This window comes from Clarias gariepinus, chromosome 8, assembly GCF_024256425.1.
Source record: "Clarias gariepinus isolate MV-2021 ecotype Netherlands chromosome 8, CGAR_prim_01v2, whole genome shotgun sequence".
NCBI classification, from domain to species: domain Eukaryota; kingdom Metazoa; phylum Chordata; class Actinopteri; order Siluriformes; family Clariidae; genus Clarias; species Clarias gariepinus.
In genome coordinates, this window is record NC_071107.1 from 34,406,901 (window position 1) to 34,426,290 (window position 19,390).

Genomic DNA, 19,390 nt, shown 5'->3' on the forward strand with positions numbered 1-19,390 from the left:
CTGAGAGGCAGACCTGCCTGGAGCAATTTGCCCTGGTCCAGGCTTGAAAAGCCAACGTGCCAAAAGAGCAACCGACTGGTGAGTGTGGAAAGAAATGCTTAAATCCGTTTCAGACTCAGAATATCAGAGGGTGTGGCACAGTTGTGTAGTGGTTAGCGTTGTCGCCTTGCAAATCCAGTGTCCGTGATCGATTCGAGTTTGTGTCTTCTCAGCGCCCTGAACGACGTGCCGACTTGTATGGCCTTTTTCATTTTCCCTCAAAGGCAAACCTGCCTGGTGCAAGCTGCCCTGTTCCAGTCTCGAAAAGCCAATGAACTACGACGTTTGAGAGGCAGAGAAGCCCTGAGGAGAGGGCGTAGCCATTGCAGCTACAATCTACGAGGTTTGAGAGCAAGAGGAAAGCCAAAGTGGAGGACATAGTAATTGTGTGGTTTGGACACATTGAGGAATGTTAAAGACATTCCTAAATGTGTCCATGCAATGGATTCAACATTCCTGAATGCACCCTATGCAGGGTGTAACCTGCCCCCTGCCCTGAATCTCATGGGATAGGCTTCAGGTCCCCGGGGGCCCTGTATACAGGATAAAATGGTGTAGGCAATGATGAAGACGATGCAAATCAGAGTGCACAGCTTAATCGAAGTTCCTTGGCCTGGTTGCGTATTTTTCGTTCCGTTCAAAGTGTGGTCCTTAATTGCATGAAGCTTTCACCTTCTCCTCGTTAGTATAGTGGACAGTATCTCCGCCTGTCACGCGGAAGACCGGGGTTCGATTCCCCGACGGGGAGACGTTTTGCACTTTGCCGTGACTCGTTCAGGTCCCGAGGCTTGTGTCTGCTCCCCTCAGCATCAATTGCTCTGCCTTAGACCTCCGATTTAACACGATAGTTCCTACATGCTCATAGTTTCTCTGCTCACAAAACACCAGAGTAAAATAATCCACTAATTAATGGCCCCCTTATTCGGAAGACTGATTTGGGAATGTTGAAGACGAATCCCCCAACTGTATTCTGTATTTTGAGTGTGGAAAGAAATGCTTAAATCCGTTTCAGACTCAGAATATCAGAGGGTGTGGCACAGTTGTGTAGTGGTTAGCGTTGTCGCCTTGCAAATCCAGTGTCTGTGATCGAACACGATAGTTCCTACATGCTCATAGTTTCTCTGCTCACAAAACACCAGAGTAAAATAATCCACTAATTAATGGCCCCCTTATTCGGAAGACTGATTTGGGAATGTTGAAGACGAATCCCCCAGCTGTATTCTGTATCAGTTCCAGAGTCTCAATACAACTGAGAGGCAGACCTGCCTGGAGCAATTTGCCCTGGTCCAGGCTTGAAAAGCCAACGTGCCAAAAGAGCAACCGACTGGTGAGTGTGGAAAGAAATGCTTAAATCCGTTTCAGACTCAGAATATCAGAGGGTGTGGCACAGTTGTGTAGTGGTTAGCGTTGTCGCCTTGCAAATCCAGTGTCCGTGATCGATTCGAGTTTGTGTCTTCTCAGCGCCCTGAACGACGTGCCGACTTGTATGGCCTTTTTCATTTTCCCTGAGAGGCAAACCTGCCTGGTGCAAGCTGCCCTGTTCCAGTCTCGAAAAGCCAATGAACTACGACGTTTGAGAGGCAGAGAAGCCCTGAGGAGAGGGCGTAGCCATTGCAGCTACAATCTACGAGGTTTGAGAGCAAGAGGAAAGCCAAAGTGGAGGACATAGTAATTGTGTGGTTTGGACACATTGAGGAATGTTAAAGACATTCCTAAATGTGTCCATGCAATGGATTCAACATTCCTGAATGCACCCTATGCAGGGTGTAACCTGCCTCCTGCCCTGAATCTCATGGGATAGGCTTCAGGTCCCCGGGGGCCCTGTATACAGGATAAAATGGTGTAGGCAATGATGAAGACGATGCAAATCAGAGTGCACAGCTTAATCGAAGTTCCTTGGCCTGGTTGCGTATTTTTCGTTCCGTTCAAAGTGTGGTCCTTAATTGCATGAAGCTTTCACCTTCTCCTCGTTAGTATAGTGGACAGTATCTCCGCCTGTCACGCGGAAGACCGGGGTTCGATTCCCCGACGGGGAGACGTTTTGCACTTTGCCGTGACTCGTTCAGGTCCCGAGGCTTGTGTCTGCTCCCCTCAGCATCAATTGCTCTGCCTTAGACCTCCGATTTAACACGATAGTTCCTACATGCTCATAGTTTCTCTGCTCACAAAACACCAGAGTAAAATAATCCACTAATTAATGGCCCCCTTATTCGGAAGACTGATTTGGGAATGTTGAAGACGAATCCCCAGCTGTATTCTGTATTCTGAGTGTGGAAAGAAATGCTTAAATCCGTTTCAGACTCAGAATATCAGAGGGTGTGGCACAGTTGTGTAGTGGTTAGCGTTGTCGCCTTGCAAATCCAGTGTCCGTGATCGATTCGAGTTTGTGTCTTCTCAGCGCCCTGAACGACGTGCCGACTTGTATGGCCTTTTTCATTTTCCCTGAGAGGCAAACCTGCCTGGTGCAAGCTGCCCTGTTCCAGTCTCGAAAAGCCAATGAACTACGACGTTTGAGAGAAAGAGAAGCCCTGAGGAGAGGGCGTAGCCATTGCAGCTACAATCTACGAGGTTTGAGAGCAAGAGGAAAGCCAAAGTGGAGGACATAGTAATTGTGTGGTTTGGACACATTGAGGAATGTTAAAGACATTCCTAAATGTGTCCATGCAATGGATTCAACATTCCTGAATGCACCCTATGCAGGGTGTAACCTGCCTCCTGCCCTGAATCTCATGGGATAGGCTTCAGGTCCCCGGGGGAACTGTATACAGAATAAAATGGTGTAGGCAATGATGAAGACGATGCAAATCAGAGTGCACAGCTTAATCGAAGTTCCTTGGCCTGGTTGCGTATTTTTCGTTCCGTTCAAAGTGTGGTCCTTAATTGCATGAAGCTTTCACCTTCTCCTCGTTAGTATAGTGGACAGTATCTCCGCCTGTCACGCGGAAGACCGGGGTTCGATTCCCCGACGGGGAGACGTTTTGCACTTTGCCGTGACTCGTTCAGGTCCCGAGGCTTGTGTCTGCTCCCCTCAGCATCAATTGCTCTGCCTTAGACCTCCGATTTAACACGATAGTTCCTACATGCTCATAGTTTCTCTGCTCACAATACACCAGAGTAAAATAATCCACTAATTAATGGCCCCCTTATTCGGAAGACTGATTTGGGAATGTTGAAGACGAATCCCCCAGCTGTATTCTGTATCAGTTCCAGAGTCTCAATACAACTGAGAGGCAGACCTGCCTGGAGCAATTTGCCCTGGTCCAGGCTTGAAAAGCCAACGTGCCAAAAGAGCAACCGACTGGTGAGTGTGGAAAGAAATGCTTAAATCCGTTTCAGACTCAGAATATCAGAGGGTGTGGCACAGTTGTGTAGTGGTTAGCGTTGTCGCCTTGCAAATCCAGTGTCCGTGATCGATTCGAGTTTGTGTCTTCTCAGCGCCCTGAACGACGTGCCGACTTGTATGGCCTTTTTCATTTTCCCTCAAAGGCAAACCTGCCTGGTGCAAGCTGCCCTGTTCCAGTCTCGAAAAGCCAATGAACTACGACGTTTGTGAGAAAGAGAAGCCCTGAGGAGAGGGCTTAGCCATTGCAGCTACAATCTACGAGGTTTGAGAGCAAGAGGAAAGCCACAGTGGAGGACATAGTAATTGTGTGGTTTGGACACATTGAGGAATGTTTAAGACATTCCTAAATGTGTCCATGCAATGGATTCAACATTCCTGAATGCACCCTATGCAGGGTGTAACCTGCCCCCTGCCCTGAATCTCATGGGATAGGCTTCAGGTCCCCGGGGGCCCTGTATACAGGATAAAATGGTGTAGGCAATGATGAAGACGATGCAAATCAGAGTGCACAGCTTAATCGAAGTTCCTTGGCCTGGTTGCGTATTTTTCGTTCCGTTTAAAGTGTGGTCCGTCATTGCATGAAGCTTTCACCTTCTCCTCGTTAGTATAGTGGACAGTATCTCCGCCTGTCACGCGGAAGACCGGGGTTCGATTCCCCGACGGGGAGACGTTTTGCACTTTGCCGTGACTCCTTCAGGTCCCGAGGCTTGTGTCTGCTCCCCTCAGCATCAATTGCTCTGCCTTAGACCTCCGATTTAACACGATAGTTCCTACATGCTCATAGTTTCTCTGCTCACAAAACACCAGAGTAAAATAATCCACTAATTAATGGCCCCCTTATTCGGAAGACTGATTTGGGAATGTTGAAGACGAATCCCCCAACTGTATTCTGTATTCTGAGTGTGGAAAGAAATGCTTAAATCCGTTTCAGACTCAGAATATCAGAGGGTGTGGCACAGTTGTGTAGTGGTTAGCGTTGTCGCCTTGCAAATCCAGTGTCCGTGATCGATTCGAGTTTGTGTCTTCTCAGCGCCCTGAACGACGTGCCGACTTGTATGGCCTTTTTCATTTTCCCTGAGAGGCAAACCTGCCTGGTGCAAGCTGCCCTGTTCCAGTCTCGAAAAGCCAATGAACTACGACGTTTGAGAGGCAGAGAAGCCCTGAGGAGAGGGCGTAGCCATTGCAGCTACAATCTACGAGGTTTGAGAGCAAGAGGAAAGCCAAAGTGGAGGACATAGTAATTGTGTGGTTTGGACACATTGAGGAATGTTAAAGACATTCCTAAATGTGTCCATGCAATGGATTCAACATTCCTGAATGCACCCTATGCAGGGTGTAACCTGCCTCCTGCCCTGAATCTCATGGGATAGGCTTCAGGTCCCCGGGGGCCCTGTATACAGGATAAAATGGTGTAGGCAATGATGAAGACGATGCAAATCAGAGTGCACAGCTTAATCGAAGTTCCTTGGCCTGGTTGCGTATTTTTCGTTCCGTTTAAAGTGTGGTCCGTAATTGCATGAAGCTTTCACCTTCTCCTCGTTAGTATAGTGGACAGTATCTCCGCCTGTCACGCGGAAGACCGGGGTTCGATTCCCCGACGGGGAGACGTTTTGCACTTTGCCGTGACTCGTTCAGGTCCCGAGGCTTGTGTCTGCTCCCCTCAGCATCAATTGCTCTGCCTTAGACCTCCGATTTAACACGATAGTTCCTACATGCTCATAGTTTCTCTGCTCACAAAACACCAGAGTAAAATAATCCACTAATTAATGGCCCCCTTATTCGGAAGACTGATTTGGGAATGTTGAAGACGAATCCCCAGCTGTATTCTGTATTCTGAGTGTGGAAAGAAATGCTTAAATCCGTTTCAGACTCAGAATATCAGAGGGTGTGGCACAGTTGTGTAGTGGTTAGCGTTGTCGCCTTGCAAATCCAGTGTCCGTGATCGATTCGAGTTTGTGTCTTCTCAGCGCCCTGAACGACGTGCCGACTTGTATGGCCTTTTTCATTTTCCCTGAGAGGCAAACCTGCCTGGTGCAAGCTGCCCTGTTCCAGTCTCGAAAAGCCAATGAACTACGACGTTTGAGAGAAAGAGAAGCCCTGAGGAGAGGGCGTAGCCATTGCAGCTACAATCTACGAGGTTTGAGAGCAAGAGGAAAGCCAAAGTGGAGGACATAGTAATTGTGTGGTTTGGACACATTGAGGAATGTTAAAGACATTCCTAAATGTGTCCATGCAATGGATTCAACATTCCTGAATGCACCCTATGCAGGGTGTAACCTGCCTCCTGCCCTGAATCTCATGGGATAGGCTTCAGGTCCCCGGGGGAACTGTATACAGAATAAAATGGTGTAGGCAATGATGAAGACGATGCAAATCAGAGTGCACAGCTTAATCGAAGTTCCTTGGCCTGGTTGCGTATTTTTCGTTCCGTTTAAAGTGTGGTCCGTCATTGCATGAAGCTTTCACCTTCTCCTCGTTAGTATAGTGGACAGTATCTCCGCCTGTCATGCAGAAGACCGGGGTTCGATTCCCCGACGGGGAGACGTTTTGCACTTTGCCGTGACTCCTTCAGGTCCCGAGGCTTGTGTCTGCTCCCGTCAGCATCAATTGCTCTGCCTTAGACCTCCGATTTAACACGATAGTTCCTACATGCTCATAGTTTCTCTGCTCACAAAACACCAGAGTAAAATAATCCACTAATTAATGGCCCCCTTATTCGGAAGACTGATTTGGGAATGTTGAAGACGAATCCCCCAGCTGTATTCTGTATCAGTTCCAGAGTCTCAATACAACTGAGAGGCAGACCTGCCTGGAGCAATTTGCCCTGGTCCAGGCTTGAAAAGCCAACGTGCCAAAAGAGCAACCGACTGGTGAGTGTGGAAAGAAATGCTTAAATCCGTTTCAGACTCAGAATATCAGAGGGTGTGGCACAGTTGTGTAGTGGTTAGCGTTGTCGCCTTGCAAATCCAGTGTCCGTGATCGATTCGAGTTTGTGTCTTCTCAGCGCCCTGAACGACGTGCCGACTTGTATGGCCTTTTTCATTTTCCCTCAAAGGCAAACCTGCCTGGTGCAAGCTGCCCTGTTCCAGTCTCGAAAAGCCAATGAACTACGACGTTTGAGAGGCAGAGAAGCCCTGAGGAGAGGGCGTAGCCATTGCAGCTACAATCTACGAGGTTTGAGAGCAAGAGGAAAGCCAAAGTGGAGGACATAGTAATTGTGTGGTTTGGACACATTGAGGAATGTTAAAGACATTCCTAAATGTGTCCATGCAATGGATTCAACATTCCTGAATGCACCCTATGCAGGGTGTAACCTGCCTCCTGCCCTGAATCTCATGGGATAGGCTTCAGGTCCCCGGGGGAACTGTATACAGAATAAAATGGTGTAGGCAATGATGAAGACGATGCAAATCAGAGTGCACAGCTTAATCGAAGTTCCTTGGCCTGGTTGCGTATTTTTCGTTCCGTTCAAAGTGTGGTCCTTAATTGCATGAAGCTTTCACCTTCTCCTCGTTAGTATAGTGGACAGTATCTCCGCCTGTCACGCGGGGGCAAGTCGTGAATAGCTGGCATTCGGTGACAGCCAATGAAATTGAAGCATTTTTGCGGCTTTCCACGTGGTGTGACGTTGCTCAACTAATAGCATAAAATCGTCTAGACCCTGGTTCGAATCCCGCTCTGGGTGAAAATGTAAATTCTTTGTTTTATACTTTTTGCTTATGATTATCATTAAATTATAGTAAGGTGAGTGCTAATGTTTCATAGCTTAAGAAAAAAAAAATCTCAATTGCAAACATGCATTTAGTACTGAAGCATAACTTAATGTAATGTCATGGTTATATCAAAAACTCTGTTTGTGGCTGTTAAATAATAAGACTGACTTCATTTATTCAGCCGAAACACTTTTAATTGAAATTGCAATTAATTGTTACAATCTCCACACTCATTAATTTATTTTACTTCTCACTATACATTATTCACTTTTCTTAATGAAGCATGCAGAAATTATTATACTGTATTTTAAACACTCTTGGCAACAATAACAAAAACTATAAAGAACAAGAAGAAGAAAAAAAATACACACTTGAGAAACCACGGTCAGTCTCCCCCTTTCTCACATTATCATTTCTGTCTTTTCCCATCTTTGTCTTTTCATCTTATTGAATTTATAGTCCTGAAATTCTCTCCATTTCATGTCCTTCTCCATGCCCAGATCCTTCCTTCTCCATAATTCTACAGATCCTTGTACAAAAAAATACCTTTGCAGTTCAGTAATCTACTTCCCTGCCATTCCAGTGTAACCCGTGTGTACAAGTCGGCTGTTTGGGATGAGAAGGAAAGATTTAATAGAAGATTTAGTTTGTGAAAACGACTTGTGGTCCCAGCGCAGGAGGACGTTTGGTTAGACAGCTCTTTCAGGTCCTGATGCCTGTACCTTCTCTGGCAGTCGATGTCGTTTGCGGCGTAGCAGAAGCAGTAGCAGAAGCAGGAGCTGAAAGAAACATGGAAAAATAAAAATGAAATAAAGACTACATAGGCATGCACATTTCATAATAGGCATACTGATCATCAGTTTTTAATTTACAATACATAGATTCAAACTTGTTTGTGCATTTTACCTGTTACAAAGAAAAAATATTTTGTTTAATTAAGCATCACAAGCAAGCATAGTTTTTATAACATGTTATATAAATGCTCAGTGGACAACAAGGATTATAAATATTAAATATCAGTACAGGTACTTTTACTGTCTGTACTATCTAATTCTAACTGTCTAGGTTCCCTTTTACACAAATTAAACAAACACACATTATCCGTAAAGCTGGCAAAGGCCTGACACTGGCATGAAAATCCATTGGATACATAGGAGCTATCACAAAAACTATACATTTTTCACAATACAGTTTAACTTACTGTTACACAAACAGTACAAACAGTTATGGTTCTGTTATGGTTCCCTCCAAAGGATAATTCTGTGAAGACCATGGTACTACAGTGGGTATTTAATATGATACTGCCTGTGCTTTACCACACCAGCATTGTGTACAAACATATTTACTGTGGTACTGTATGAACAAAAATACCATATTAGGTACCTGCTGAACTGAAGTAAGTACCATGAAATTCACCCAAAGTGGATAAATATACTATATAACATTTCTTATGGGATAAACACATTAGAGTTAGATGTAACAGAATGAAATTTAGCGGGTTTTTTTTTTAATTAAATTTAGCGTTTTTGTCTCGTTGCTACTTCATCTAAATGCCCTCTAACTAAATGAATGAATGATGTGTTCAGTGTGTTTAGACGTGAACACGAGCGGTCAGTAAATGATGAAGGTTAACGCACACGATAAACAAGACAAAAAGATTACAGCGATGGCGGCGAGAAATGTATAGCAAGAGCTAAGATAAGGTCTGTTCATCTGTTAGTGTCTTATTCAAGTTAAAATTAATAATAATAAGAGAAAAAACTTACCGATCAGCGTGGTCTCTGTGTCGCGCAGGCGCACAGCGTCTGTCTGTCTCGCTCGGGTTCCCGTCTCGACCAATCAGCGCGCGGAACGACGCCGGCGGGCCACACAGCGCCACCGGCGGCCGAAGGTATATTACATCCGTAGTGGTTTAGCACTACCATTGAAAATGAATGGGAAACGGTTTAGGGTTTTTTCTAAGGCGGCTCGACCAATCAGCGCGCGACTCCGGTTCCCGGCTCGACCAATCAGCGCGCGGAACGAGCGCCGGCGGGCCACACAGCGCCGCCGGCGGCCGAATGTATAATTACATCCGTAGTGGTTTAGCACTACCATTGAAAATGAATGGGAAACGGTTTAGGGTTTTTTCTAAGGCGGCTCGACCAATCAGCGCGCGGAACGGGCGCCGGCGGGCTCCGCAGCGGCCACCGGCGGCCGAAAGTATATCGCATCCGTAGTGATTTAGCACTACCATTGAAAATGAATGGGAAACCGTTTAGGGATTTTTAGCTAAAGAATCCCCGGCCGCCGCGCGGAAGACCGGGGTTCGATTCCCCGACGGGGAGACGTTTTGCACTTTGCCGTGACTCGTTCAGGTCCCGAGGCTTGTGTCTGCTCCCCTCAGCATCAATTGCTCTGCCTTAGACCTCCGATTTAACACGATAGTTCCTACATGCTCATAGTTTCTCTGCTCACAAAACACCAGAGTAAAATAATCCACTAATTAATGGCCCCCTTATTCGGAAGACTGATTTGGGAATGTTGAAGACGAATCCCCCAGCTGTATTCTGTATCAGTTCCAGAGTCTCAATACAACTGAGAGGCAGACCTGCCTGGAGCAATTTGCCCTGGTCCAGGCTTGAAAAGCCAACGTGCCAAAAGAGCAACCGACTGGTGAGTGTGGAAAGAAATGCTTAAATCCGTTTCAGACTCAGAATATCAGAGGGTGTGGCACAGTTGTGTAGTGGTTAGCGTTGTCGCCTTGCAAATCCAGTGTCCGTAATCGATTCGAGTTTGTGTCTTCTCAGCGCCCTGAACGACGTGCCGACTTGTATGGCCTTTTTCATTTTCCCTGAGAGGCAAACCTGCCTGGTGCAAGCTGCCCTGTTCCAGTCTCGAAAAGCCAATGAACTACGACGTTTGAGAGGCAGAAAAGCCCTGAGGAGAGGGCGTAGCCATTGCAGCTACAATCTACGAGGTTTGAGAGCAAGAGGAAAGCCAAAGTGGAGGACATAGCAATTGTGTGGTTTGGACACATTGAGGAATGTTAAAGACATTCCTAAATGTGTCCATGCAATGGATTCAACATTCCTGAATGCACCCTATGCAGGGTGTAACCTGCCTCCTGCCCTGAATCTCATGGGATAGGCTTCAGGTCCCCGGGGGCCCTGTATACAGGATAAAATGGTGTAGGCAATGATGAAGACGATGCAAATCAGAGTGCACAGCTTAATCGAAGTTCCTTGGCCTGGTTGCGTATTTTTCGTTCCGTTCAAAGTGTGGTCCTTAATTGCGTGAAGCTTTCACCTTCTCCTCGTTAGTATAGTGGACAGTATCTCCGCCTGTCACGCGGAAGACCGGGGTTCGATTCCCCGACGGGGAGACGTTTTGCACTTTGCCGTGACTCGTTCAGGTCCCGAGGCTTGTGTCTGCTCCCCTCAGCATCAATTGCTCTGCCTTAGACCTCCGATTTAACACGATAGTTCCTACATGCTCATAGTTTCTCTGCTCACAAAACACCAGAGTAAAATAATCCACTAATTAATGGCCCCCTTATTCGGAAGACTGATTTGGGAATGTTGAAGACGAATTCCCCAGCTGTATTCTGTATTCTGAGTGTGGAAAGAAATGCTTAAATCCGTTTCAGACTCAGAATATCAGAGGGTGTGGCACAGTTGTGTAGTGGTTAGCGTTGTCGCCTTGCAAATCCAGTGTCCGTGATCGATTCGAGTTTGTGTCTTCTCAGCGCCCTGAACGACGTGCCGACTTGTATGGCCTTTTTCATTTTCCCTGAGAGGCAAACCTGCCTGGTGCAAGCTGCCCTGTTCCAGTCTCGAAAAGCCAATGAACTACGACGTTTGAGAGGCAGAGAAGCCCTGAGGAGAGGGCGTAGCCATTGCAGCTACAATCTACGAGGTTTGAGAGCAAGAGGAAAGCCAAAGTGGAGGACATAGCAATTGTGTGGTTTGGACACATTGAGGAATGTTAAAGACATTCCTAAATGTGTCCATGCAATGGATTCAACATTCCTGAATGCACCCTATGCAGGGTGTAACCTGCCTCCTGCCCTGAATCTCATGGGATAGGCTTCAGGTCCCCGGGGGCCCTGTATACAGGATAAAATGGTGTAGGCAATGATGAAGACGATGCAAATCAGAGTGCACAGCTTAATCGAAGTTCCTTGGCCTGGTTGCGTATTTTTCGTTCCGTTCAAAGTGTGGTCCTTAATTGCATGAAGCTTTCACCTTCTCCTCGTTAGTATACTGGACAGTATCTCCGCCTGTCACGCGGAAGACCGGGGTTCGATTCCCCGACGGGGAGACGTTTTGCACTTTGCCGTGACTCGTTCAGGTCCCGAGGCTTGTGTCTGCTCCCCTCAGCATCAATTGCTCTGCCTTAGACCTCCGATTTAACACGATAGTTCCTACATGCTCATAGTTTCTCTGCTCACAAAACACCAGAGTAAAATAATCCACTAATTAATGGCCCCCTTATTCGGAAGACTGATTTGGGAATGTTGAAGACGAATCCCCCAGCTGTATTCTGTATTCTGAGTGTGGAAAGAAATGCTTAAATCCGTTTCAGACTCAGAATATCAGAGGGTGTGGCACAGTTGTGTAGTGGTTAGCGTTGTCGCCTTGCAAATCCAGTGTCCGTGATCGATTCGAGTTTGTGTCTTCTCAGCGCCCTGAACGACGTGCCGACTTGTATGGCCTTTTTCATTTTCCCTGAGAGGCAAACCTGCCTGGTGCAAGCTGCCCTGTTCCAGTCTCGGAAAGCCAATGAACTACGACGTTTGAGAGAAAGAGAAGCCCTGAGGAGAGGGCGTAGCCATTGCAGCTACAATCTACGAGGTTTGAGAGCAAGAGGAAAGCCAAAGTGGAGGACATAGTAATTGTGTGGTTTGGACACATTGAGGAATGTTAAAGACATTCCTAAATGTGTCCATGCAATGGATTCAACATTCCTGAATGCACCCTATGCAGGGTGTAACCTGCCTCCTGCCCTGAATCTCATGGGATAGGCTTCAGGTCCTCGGGGGCCCTGTATACAGGATAAAATGGTGTAGGCAATGATGAAGACGATGCAAATCAGAGTGCACAGCTTAATCGAAGTTCCTTGGCCTGGTTGCGTATTTTTCGTTCCGTTCAAAGTGTGGTCCTTAATTGCATGAAGCTTTCACCTTCTCCTCGTTAGTATAGTGGACAGTATCTCCGCCTGTCACGCGGAAGACCGGGGTTCGATTCCCCGACGGGGAGACGTTTTGCACTTTGCCGTGACTCGTTCAGGTCCCGAGGCTTGTGTCTGCTCCCCTCAGCATCAATTGCTCTGCCTTAGACCTCCGATTTAACACGATAGTTCCTACATGCTCATAGTTTCTCTGCTCACAAAACACCAGAGTAAAATAATCCACTAATTAATGGCCCCCTTATTCGGAAGACTGATTTGGGAATGTTGAAGACGAATCCCCCAACTGTATTCTGTATTTTGAGTGTGGAAAGAAATGCTTAAATCCGTTTCAGACTCAGAATATCAGAGGGTGTGGCACAGTTGTGTAGTGGTTAGCGTTGTCGCCTTGCAAATCCAGTGTCTGTGATCGAACACGATAGTTCCTACATGCTCATAGTTTCTCTGCTCACAAAACACCAGAGTAAAATAATCCACTAATTAATGGCCCCCTTATTCGGAAGACTGATTTGGGAATGTTGAAGACGAATCCCCCAGCTGTATTCTGTATCAGTTCCAGAGTCTCAATACAACTGAGAGGCAGACCTGCCTGGAGCAATTTGCCCTGGTCCAGGCTTGAAAAGCCAACGTGCCAAAAGAGCAACCGACTGGTGAGTGTGGAAAGAAATGCTTAAATCCGTTTCAGACTCAGAATATCAGAGGGTGTGGCACAGTTGTGTAGTGGTTAGCGTTGTCGCCTTGCAAATCCAGTGTCCGTGATCGATTCGAGTTTGTGTCTTCTCAGCGCCCTGAACGACGTGCCGACTTGTATGGCCTTTTTCATTTTCCCTGAGAGGCAAACCTGCCTGGTGCAAGCTGCCCTGTTCCAGTCTCGAAAAGCCAATGAACTACGACGTTTGAGAGGCAGAGAAGCCCTGAGGAGAGGGCGTAGCCATTGCAGCTACAATCTACGAGGTTTGAGAGCAAGAGGAAAGCCAAAGTGGAGGACATAGTAATTGTGTGGTTTGGACACATTGAGGAATGTTAAAGACATTCCTAAATGTGTCCATGCAATGGATTCAACATTCCTGAATGCACCCTATGCAGGGTGTAACCTGCCTCCTGCCCTGAATCTCATGGGATAGGCTTCAGGTCCCCGGGGGCCCTGTATACAGGATAAAATGGTGTAGGCAATGATGAAGACGATGCAAATCAGAGTGCACAGCTTAATCGAAGTTCCTTGGCCTGGTTGCGTATTTTTCGTTCCGTTTAAAGTGTGGTCCGTCATTGCATGAAGCTTTCACCTTCTCCTCGTTAGTATAGTGGACAGTATCTCCGCCTGTCACGCGGAAGACCGGGGTTCGATTCCCCGACGGGGAGACGTTTTGCACTTTGCCGTGACTCCTTCAGGTCCCGAGGCTTGTGTCTGCTCCCCTCAGCATCAATTGCTCTGCCTTAGACCTCCGATTTAACACGATAGTTCCTACATGCTCATAGTTTCTCTGCTCACAAAACACCAGAGTAAAATAATCCACTAATTAATGGCCCCCTTATTCGGAAGACTGATTTGGGAATGTTGAAGACGAATCCCCCAACTGTATTCTGTATTTTGAGTGTGGAAAGAAATGCTTAAATCCGTTTCAGACTCAGAATATCAGAGGGTGTGGCACAGTTGTGTAGTGGTTAGCGTTGTCGCCTTGCAAATCCAGTGTCTGTGATCGAACACGATAGTTCCTACATGCTCATAGTTTCTCTGCTCACAAAACACCAGAGTAAAATAATCCACTAATTAATGGCCCCCTTATTCGGAAGACTGATTTGGGAATGTTGAAGACGAATCCCCCAGCTGTATTCTGTATCAGTTCCAGAGTCTCAATACAACTGAGAGGCAGACCTGCCTGGAGCAATTTGCCCTGGTCCAGGCTTGAAAAGCCAACGTGCCAAAAGAGCAACCGACTGGTGAGTGTGGAAAGAAATGCTTAAATCCGTTTCAGACTCAGAATATCAGAGGGTGTGGCACAGTTGTGTAGTGGTTAGCGTTGTCGCCTTGCAAATCCAGTGTCCGTGATCGATTCGAGTTTGTGTCTTCTCAGCGCCCTGAACGACGTGCCGACTTGTATGGCCTTTTTCATTTTCCCTGAGAGGCAAACCTGCCTGGTGCAAGCTGCCCTGTTCCAGTCTCGAAAAGCCAATGAACTACGACGTTTGAGAGGCAGAGAAGCCCTGAGGAGAGGGCGTAGCCATTGCAGCTACAATCTACGAGGTTTGAGAGCAAGAGGAAAGCCAAAGTGGAGGACATAGTAATTGTGTGGTTTGGACACATTGAGGAATGTTAAAGACATTCCTAAATGTGTCCATGCAATGGATTCAACATTCCTGAATGCACCCTATGCAGGGTGTAACCTGCCCCCTGCCCTGAATCTCATGGGATAGGCTTCAGGTCCCCGGGGGCCCTGTATACAGGATAAAATGGTGTAGGCAATGATGAAGACGATGCAAATCAGAGTGCACAGCTTAATCGAAGTTCCTTGGCCTGGTTGCGTATTTTTCGTTCCGTTTAAAGTGTGGTCCGTAATTGCATGAAGCTTTCACCTTCTCCTCGTTAGTATAGTGGACAGTATCTCCGCCTGTCACGCGGAAGACCGGGGTTCGATTCCCCGACGGGGAGACGTTTTGCACTTTGCCGTGACTCGTTCAGGTCCCGAGGCTTGTGTCTGCTCCCCTCAGCATCAATTGCTCTGCCTTAGACCTCCGATTTAACACGATAGTTCCTACATGCTCATAGTTTCTCTGCTCACAAAACACCAGAGTAAAATAATCCACTAATTAATGGCCCCCTTATTCGGAAGACTGATTTGGGAATGTTGAAGACGAATCCCCAGCTGTATTCTGTATTCTGAGTGTGGAAAGAAATGCTTAAATCCGTTTCAGACTCAGAATATCAGAGGGTGTGGCACAGTTGTGTAGTGGTTAGCGTTGTCGCCTTGCAAATCCAGTGTCCGTGATCGATTCGAGTTTGTGTCTTCTCAGCGCCCTGAACGACGTGCCGACTTGTATGGCCTTTTTCATTTTCCCTGAGAGGCAAACCTGCCTGGTGCAAGCTGCCCTGTTCCAGTCTCGAAAAGCCAATGAACTACGACGTTTGAGAGAAAGAGAAGCCCTGAGGAGAGGGCGTAGCCATTGCAGCTACAATCTACGAGGTTTGAGAGCAAGAGGAAAGCCAAAGTGGAGGACATAGTAATTGTGTGGTTTGGACACATTGAGGAATGTTAAAGACATTCCTAAATGTGTCCATGCAATGGATTCAACATTCCTGAATGCACCCTATGCAGGGTGTAACCTGCCTCCTGCCCTGAATCTCATGGGATAGGCTTCAGGTCCCCGGGGGAACTGTATACAGAATAAAATGGTGTAGGCAATGATGAAGACGATGCAAATCAGAGTGCACAGCTTAATCGAAGTTCCTTGGCCTGGTTGCGTATTTTTCGTTCCGTTCAAAGTGTGGTCCTTAATTGCATGAAGCTTTCACCTTCTCCTCGTTAGTATAGTGGACAGTATCTCCGCCTGTCACGCGGAAGACCGGGGTTCGATTCCCCGACGGGGAGACGTTTTGCACTTTGCCGTGACTCGTTCAGGTCCCGAGGCTTGTGTCTGCTCCCCTCAGCATCAATTGCTCTGCCTTAGACCTCCGATTTAACACGATAGTTCCTACATGCTCATAGTTTCTCTGCTCACAATACACCAGAGTAAAATAATCCACTAATTAATGGCCCCCTTATTCGGAAGACTGATTTGGGAATGTTGAAGACGAATCCCCCAGCTGTATTCTGTATCAGTTCCAGAGTCTCAATACAACTGAGAGGCAGACCTGCCTGGAGCAATTTGCCCTGGTCCAGGCTTGAAAAGCCAACGTGCCAAAAGAGCAACCGACTGGTGAGTGTGGAAAGAAATGCTTAAATCCGTTTCAGACTCAGAATATCAGAGGGTGTGGCACAGTTGTGTAGTGGTTAGCGTTGTCGCCTTGCAAATCCAGTGTCCGTGATCGATTCGAGTTTGTGTCTTCTCAGCGCCCTGAACGACGTGCCGACTTGTATGGCCTTTTTCATTTTCCCTCAAAGGCAAACCTGCCTGGTGCAAGCTGCCCTGTTCCAGTCTCGAAAAGCCAATGAACTACGACGTTTGTGAGAAAGAGAAGCCCTGAGGAGAGGGCTTAGCCATTGCAGCTACAATCTACGAGGTTTGAGAGCAAGAGGAAAGCCACAGTGGAGGACATAGTAATTGTGTGGTTTGGACACATTGAGGAATGTTTAAGACATTCCTAAATGTGTCCATGCAATGGATTCAACATTCCTGAATGCACCCTATGCAGGGTGTAACCTGCCCCCTGCCCTGAATGTCATGGGATAGGCTTCAGGTCCCCGGGGGCCCTGTATACAGGATAAAATGGTGTAGGCAATGATGAAGACGATGCAAATCAGAGTGCACAGCTTAATCGAAGTTCCTTGGCCTGGTTGCGTATTTTTCGTTCCGTTCAAAGTGTGGTCCTTAATTGCATGAAGCTTTCACCTTCTCCTCGTTAGTATAGTGGACAGTATCTCCGCCTGTCACGCGGAAGACCGGGGTTCGATTCCCCGACGGGGAGACGTTTTGCACTTTGCCGTGACTCGTTCAAGTCCCGAGGCTTGTGTCTGCTCCCCTCAGCATCAATTGCTCTGCCTTAGACCTCCGATTTAACACGATAGTTCCTACATGCTCATAGTTTCTCTGCTCACAAAACACCAGAGTAAAATAATCCACTAATTAATGGCCCCCTTATTCGGAAGACTGATTTGGGAATGTTGAAGACGAATCCCCCAACTGTATTCTGTATTCTGAGTGTGGAAAGAAATGCTTAAATCCGTTTCAGACTCAGAATATCAGAGGGTGTGGCACAGTTGTGTAGTGGTTAGCGTTGTCGCCTTGCAAATCCAGTGTCCGTGATCGATTCGAGTTTGTGTCTTCTCAGCGCCCTGAACGACGTGCCGACTTGTATGGCCTTTTTCATTTTCCCTGAGAGGCAAACCTGCCTGGTGCAAGCTGCCCTGTTCCAGTCTCGAAAAGCCAATGAACTACGACGTTTGAGAGGCAGAGAAGCCCTGAGGAGAGGGCGTAGCCATTGCAGCTACAATCTACGAGGTTTGAGAGCAAGAGGAAAGCCAAAGTGGAGGACATAGTAATTGTGTGGTTTGGACACATTGAGGAATGTTAAAGACATTCCTAAATGTGTCCATGCAATGGATTCAACATTCCTGAATGCACCCTATGCAGGGTGTAACCTGCCCCCTGCCCTGAATCTCATGGGATAGGCTTCAGGTCCCCGGGGGCCCTGTATACAGGATAAAATGGTGTAGGCAATGATGAAGACGATGCAAATCAGAGTGCACAGCTTAATCGAAGTTCCTTGGCCTGGTTGCGTATTTTTCGTTCCGTTCAAAGTGTGGTCCTTAATTGCATGAAGCTTTCACCTTCTCCTCGTTAGTATAGTGGACAGTATCTCCGCCTGTCACGCGGAAGACCGGGGTTCGATTCCCCGACGGGGAGACGTTTTGCACTTTGCCGTGACTCGTTCAGGTCCCGAGGCTTGTGTCTGCTCCCCTCAGCATCAATTGCTCTGCCTTAGACCTCCGATTTAACACGATAGTTCCTACATGCTCATAGTTTCTCTGCTCACAAAACACCAGAGTAAAATAATCCACTAATTAATGGCCCCCTTATTCGGAAGACTGATTTGGGAATGTTGAAGACGAATCCCCAGCTGTATTCTGTATTCTGAGTGTGGAAAGAAATGCTTAAATCCGTTTCAGACTCAGAATATCAGAGGGTGTGGCACAGTTGTGTAGTGGTTAGCGTTGTCGCCTTGCAAATCCAGTGTCCGTGATCGATTCGAGTTTGTGTCTTCTTAGCGCCCTGAACGACGTGCCGACTTGTATGGCCTTTTTCATTTTCCCTGAGAGGCAAACCTGCCTGGTGCAAGCTGCCCTGTTCCAGTCTCGAAAAGCCAATGAACTACGACGTTTGAGAGAAAGAGAAGCCCTGAGGAGAGGGCGTAGCCATTGCAGCTACAATCTACGAGGTTTGAGAGCAAGAGGAAAGCCAAAGTGGAGGACATAGTAATTGTGTGGTTTGGACACATTGAGGAATGTTAAAGACATTCCTAAATGTGTCCATGCAATGGATTCAACATTCCTGAATGCACCCTATGCAGGGTGTAACCTGCCTCCTGCCCTGAATCTCATGGGATAGGCTTCAGGTCCCCGGGGGAACTGTATACAGAATAAAATGGTGTAGGCAATGATGAAGACGATGCAAATCAGAGTGCACAGCTTAATCGAAGTTCCTTGGCCTGGTTGCGTATTTTTCGTTCCGTTCAAAGTGTGGTCCTTAATTGCATGAAGCTTTCACCTTCTCCTCGTTAGTATAGTGGACAGTATCTCCGCCTGTCACGCGGAAGACCGGGGTTCGATTCCCCGACGGGGAGACGTTTTGCACTTTGCCGTGACTCGTTCAGGTCCCGAGGCTTGTGTCTGCTCCCCTCAGCATCAATTGCTCTGCCTTAGACCTCAGATTTAACACGATAGTTCCTACATGCTCATAGTTTCTCTGCTCACAAAACACCAGAGTAAAATAATCCACTAATTAATGGCCCCCTTATTCGGAAGACTGATTTGGGAATGTTGAAGACGAATCCCCCAGCTGTATTCTGTATCAGTTCCAGAGTCTCAATACAACTGAGAGGCAGACCTGCCTGGAGCAATTTGCCCTGGTCCAGGCTTGAAAAGCCAACGTGCCAAAAGAGCAACCGACTGGTGAGTGTGGAAAGAAATGCTTAAATCCGTTTCAGACTCAGAATATCAGAGGGTGTGGCACAGTTGTGTAGTGGTTAGCGTTGTCGCCTTGCAAATCCAGTGTCCGTGATCGATTCGAGTTTGTGTCTTCTCAGCGCCCTGAACGACGTGCCGACTTGTATGGCCTTTTTCATTTTCCCTCAAAGGCAAACCTGCCTGGTGCAAGCTGCCCTGTTCCAGTCTCGAAAAGCCAATGAACTACGACGTTTGAGAGGCAGAGAAGCCCTGAGGAGAGGGCGTAGCCATTGCAGCTACAATCTACG

General features: G+C 47.2%; 13 non-coding genes across 13 annotated transcripts; all 13 read left to right on the forward strand.

Annotated features, from left to right (window-relative positions):
- The first annotated feature begins 715 nt into the window (after window positions 1-715).
- On the forward strand, window positions 716-787 carry trnad-guc (transfer RNA aspartic acid (anticodon GUC)). The gene has a single exon. It is a non-coding gene; the product is annotated as a tRNA-Asp (tRNA).
- A 1,216-nt stretch (window positions 788-2,003) lies between these two features.
- trnad-guc (transfer RNA aspartic acid (anticodon GUC)) lies at window positions 2,004-2,075 on the forward strand. Its single transcript has one exon. It is a non-coding gene; the product is annotated as a tRNA-Asp (tRNA).
- An 865-nt stretch (window positions 2,076-2,940) lies between these two features.
- Window positions 2,941-3,012, forward strand: trnad-guc (transfer RNA aspartic acid (anticodon GUC)). The gene has a single exon. It is a non-coding gene; the product is annotated as a tRNA-Asp (tRNA).
- Window positions 3,013-3,977: 965 nt separating this feature from the next.
- trnad-guc (transfer RNA aspartic acid (anticodon GUC)) lies at window positions 3,978-4,049 on the forward strand. The gene has a single exon. It is a non-coding gene; the product is annotated as a tRNA-Asp (tRNA).
- Window positions 4,050-4,915: 866 nt separating this feature from the next.
- On the forward strand, window positions 4,916-4,987 carry trnad-guc (transfer RNA aspartic acid (anticodon GUC)). Its single transcript has one exon. It is a non-coding gene; the product is annotated as a tRNA-Asp (tRNA).
- Window positions 4,988-10,387: 5,400 nt separating this feature from the next.
- trnad-guc (transfer RNA aspartic acid (anticodon GUC)) lies at window positions 10,388-10,459 on the forward strand. Its single transcript has one exon. It is a non-coding gene; the product is annotated as a tRNA-Asp (tRNA).
- A 1,804-nt stretch (window positions 10,460-12,263) lies between these two features.
- On the forward strand, window positions 12,264-12,335 carry trnad-guc (transfer RNA aspartic acid (anticodon GUC)). Its single transcript has one exon. It is a non-coding gene; the product is annotated as a tRNA-Asp (tRNA).
- A 1,216-nt stretch (window positions 12,336-13,551) lies between these two features.
- trnad-guc (transfer RNA aspartic acid (anticodon GUC)) lies at window positions 13,552-13,623 on the forward strand. Its single transcript has one exon. It is a non-coding gene; the product is annotated as a tRNA-Asp (tRNA).
- A 1,216-nt stretch (window positions 13,624-14,839) lies between these two features.
- trnad-guc (transfer RNA aspartic acid (anticodon GUC)) lies at window positions 14,840-14,911 on the forward strand. The gene has a single exon. It is a non-coding gene; the product is annotated as a tRNA-Asp (tRNA).
- An 865-nt stretch (window positions 14,912-15,776) lies between these two features.
- On the forward strand, window positions 15,777-15,848 carry trnad-guc (transfer RNA aspartic acid (anticodon GUC)). Its single transcript has one exon. It is a non-coding gene; the product is annotated as a tRNA-Asp (tRNA).
- A 965-nt stretch (window positions 15,849-16,813) lies between these two features.
- trnad-guc (transfer RNA aspartic acid (anticodon GUC)) lies at window positions 16,814-16,885 on the forward strand. The gene has a single exon. It is a non-coding gene; the product is annotated as a tRNA-Asp (tRNA).
- An 866-nt stretch (window positions 16,886-17,751) lies between these two features.
- On the forward strand, window positions 17,752-17,823 carry trnad-guc (transfer RNA aspartic acid (anticodon GUC)). The gene has a single exon. It is a non-coding gene; the product is annotated as a tRNA-Asp (tRNA).
- Window positions 17,824-18,688: 865 nt separating this feature from the next.
- trnad-guc (transfer RNA aspartic acid (anticodon GUC)) lies at window positions 18,689-18,760 on the forward strand. Its single transcript has one exon. It is a non-coding gene; the product is annotated as a tRNA-Asp (tRNA).
- The last annotated feature ends 630 nt before the right edge of the window (window positions 18,761-19,390 follow it).